Source organism: Ambystoma mexicanum, unplaced genomic scaffold (genome assembly GCF_040938575.1).
Source record: "Ambystoma mexicanum isolate Mex_15411 unplaced genomic scaffold, UKY_AmexF1_1 Mex_scaf10, whole genome shotgun sequence".
Classification (NCBI taxonomy): Eukaryota; Metazoa; Chordata; class Amphibia; order Caudata; family Ambystomatidae; genus Ambystoma; species Ambystoma mexicanum.
The window spans coordinates 2,287,501-2,290,000 of NW_027182325.1; the positions used below are offsets into that span (position 1 = coordinate 2,287,501).

General features: G+C 47.6%; 6 non-coding genes and 4 pseudogenes across 6 annotated transcripts in view; all 10 read left to right on the forward strand.

Moving 5' to 3' along the window:
- LOC138549095 (5S ribosomal RNA) overlaps positions 1-54 on the forward strand; it is a 119-nt gene extending 65 nt beyond the window's left edge. Inside the window, exon 1 of the ribosomal RNA XR_011292881.1 lies at positions 1-54. This exon is cut by the window's left edge and continues 65 nt beyond it. This is a non-coding gene — a ribosomal RNA (5S ribosomal RNA).
- Positions 55-161: 107 nt separating this feature from the next.
- Positions 162-280, forward strand: LOC138547223 (5S ribosomal RNA). Its single transcript, XR_011291071.1, has one exon. It is a non-coding gene; the product is annotated as a 5S ribosomal RNA (ribosomal RNA).
- Positions 281-386: 106 nt separating this feature from the next.
- LOC138547434 (5S ribosomal RNA) lies at positions 387-505 on the forward strand. The gene has a single exon (XR_011291274.1). It is a non-coding gene; the product is annotated as a 5S ribosomal RNA (ribosomal RNA).
- A 105-nt stretch (positions 506-610) lies between these two features.
- On the forward strand, positions 611-719 carry LOC138544012 (5S ribosomal RNA; annotated as a pseudogene).
- A 454-nt stretch (positions 720-1,173) lies between these two features.
- Positions 1,174-1,292, forward strand: LOC138540732 (5S ribosomal RNA). The gene has a single exon (XR_011288768.1). It is a non-coding gene; the product is annotated as a 5S ribosomal RNA (ribosomal RNA).
- A 106-nt stretch (positions 1,293-1,398) lies between these two features.
- LOC138542671 (5S ribosomal RNA) lies at positions 1,399-1,517 on the forward strand. Its single transcript, XR_011290528.1, has one exon. It is a non-coding gene; the product is annotated as a 5S ribosomal RNA (ribosomal RNA).
- Positions 1,518-1,623: 106 nt separating this feature from the next.
- On the forward strand, positions 1,624-1,732 carry LOC138544435 (5S ribosomal RNA; annotated as a pseudogene).
- Positions 1,733-1,838: 106 nt separating this feature from the next.
- Positions 1,839-1,947, forward strand: LOC138543895 (5S ribosomal RNA; annotated as a pseudogene).
- A 106-nt stretch (positions 1,948-2,053) lies between these two features.
- Positions 2,054-2,172, forward strand: LOC138540756 (5S ribosomal RNA). The gene has a single exon (XR_011288792.1). It is a non-coding gene; the product is annotated as a 5S ribosomal RNA (ribosomal RNA).
- Positions 2,173-2,278: 106 nt separating this feature from the next.
- LOC138544618 (5S ribosomal RNA) lies at positions 2,279-2,387 on the forward strand (annotated as a pseudogene).
- The last annotated feature ends 113 nt before the right edge of the window (positions 2,388-2,500 follow it).

The window sequence follows — 2,500 nt, forward strand, 5'->3', positions numbered from 1 at the left end:
GCCTAGTTAGTACCTGGATGGGAGACCGCCTGGGAATACCAGGTGCTGTAGGCTTTTTTTGTGCTCCAAGTTCAGGAAGTGAGCCCTTTCTCAATTGCCTTTTAAAACTGCAAGGTCTAGCCGACTAGATGCTTAAAAGTACAACACTCACTAGGCCCAGAGCCTACAGCCACACCACACTGAATGCGCCTGATCTCGTCTGATCTCAGAAGCTAAGCAGTGTCGGGCCTAGTTAGTACCTGGATGGGAGACCGCCTGGGAATACCAGGTGCTGTAGGCTTTTTTGTACTCCAAGTTCAGGAAGTGAGCCATTTCTCAATTGCCTTTCAAAACTGCAAGGTCTAGCCGACTAGATGCTTAAAAGTACAAAACTCACTAGGCCCAGAGCCTACGGCCACACCACACTGAATGCGCCCGATCTCATCTGATCTCGGAAGCTAAGCAGTGTCGGGCCTAGTTAGTACCTGGATGGGAGACCACCTGGGAATACCAGGTGCTGTAGGCTTTTTTGTGCTCCAAGTTCAGGAAGTGAGCCATTTCACAATTGCCTTTCAAAACTGCAAGGTCTAGCCGACTAGATGCTTAAAAGTACAAACTCACTAGGCCCAGAGCCTACGGCCACACCACACTGAATGCGCCCGATCTCGGAAGCTAAGCAGGGTCGGGCCTAGTTAGTACCTGGATGGGAGACTGCTTGGGAATACCAGGTGCTGTAGGCTTTTTTTGTGCTCCATGATTAGTAATTGCGCAACTTCTCAATTATTTTTCAAATTTGGTATGTTTCCAAAATAATTGTATCCCGTTTTATAGCGGAAATGTTGGACAACATCATGAGGGCTGGAGCTACCTTTTTACATAGAATTAGCATACAGGTAGTGTGTTCATGGGTAATAAATCGACTTTCACATGTAATGCAGTACAGAGAATATTGAGTCCTTCAAGAGGCATGAAAGAAAACCATTATTGTGTTGATTGTTCTCTCCACCTCCCTGCAACAGACACAGGATGGATGAATTAAAGTTATCCTACCAGACATAGGAGTCCTGAATGGGCCCACCAGTCTTATATATCTCGCCTGATCGAGCGATGAGCGTGGTATCATGTTGCAAGTGGCTGCATGGCTTAGCTTACTAAATGCAAATGCATAAGAGTAATATTCTTAGCATTCCTAGAGCCTATGGCCACACCACACTGAATGCACCCGATCTTGTCTGATCTCGGAAGTTAAGCAGTGTTAGGCCTAGTTAGTACCTGGATGGGAGACCGCCTGGGAATACCAGGTGCTGTAGGCTTTTTTGTGCTCCAAGTTCAGGAAGTGAGCCCTTTCTCAATTGCCTTTCAAAACTGCAAGGTCTAGCCGACTAGATGCTTAAAAGTACAAAACTCACTAGGACCAGAGCCTACGGCCACACCACACTGAATGCGCCTGATCTCGTCTGATCTCAGAAGCTAAGCAGTGTCGGGCCTAGTTAGTACCTGGATGGGAGACCGCCTGGGAATACCAGGTGCTGTAGGCTTTTTTGTACTCCAAGTTCAGGAAGTGAGCCATTTCTCAATTGCCTTTCAAAACTGCAAGGTCTAGCCGACTAGATGCTTAAAAGTACAAAACTCACAAGGCCCAGACCCTACGGCCACACCACACTGAATGCGCCCGATCTCGGAAGCTAAGCAGTGTCGGGCCTCGTTAGTATCTGGATGGGAGACCGCCTGGGAATACCAGGTGCTGTAGGCTTTTTTGTGCTCCAAGTTCAGGAAGTGAGCCATTTCTCAATTGCCTTTCAAAACTGCAAGGTCTAGCTGACTAGATGCTTAAAAGTACAAAACTCACTAGGCCCAGAGCCTACGGCCACACCACACTGATTGCGTCTGATCTCGGAAGCTAAGCAGTGTCGGGCCTAGTTAGTACCTGGATGGGAGACCACCTGGGAATACCAGGTGCTGTAGGCTTTTTTGTGCTCCAAGTTCAGGAAGTGAGCCATTTCACAATTGCCTTTCAAAACTGCAAGGTCTAGCCGACTAGATGCTTAAAAGTACAAAACTCACTAAGCCCAGAGCCTTCGGCCACACCACACTGAATGCGCCCGATCTCATCTGATCTCAGAAGCTAAGCAGTGTCGGGCCTAGTTAGTACCTGGATGGGAGACCGCCTGGGAATACCAGGTGCTGTAGGCTTTTTTGTGCTCCAAGTTCAGGAAGTGAGCCATTTCACAATTGCCTTTCAAAACTGCAAGGTCTAGCCGACTAGATGCTTAAAAGTACAAAACTCACTAGGCCCAGAGCCTACGGCCACACCACACTGAATGCGCCCGATCTCAGAAGCTAAGCAGGGTCGGGCCTAGTTAGTACTTGGATGGGAGACTGCCTGGGAATACCAGGTGCTGTAGGCTTTTTTTGTGCTCCATGATTAGTAATTGCGCAACTTCTCAATTATTTTTCAAATTTGGTATGTTTCCAAAATAATTGTATCCCGTTTTATAGCGGAAATGTTGGACAACATCAT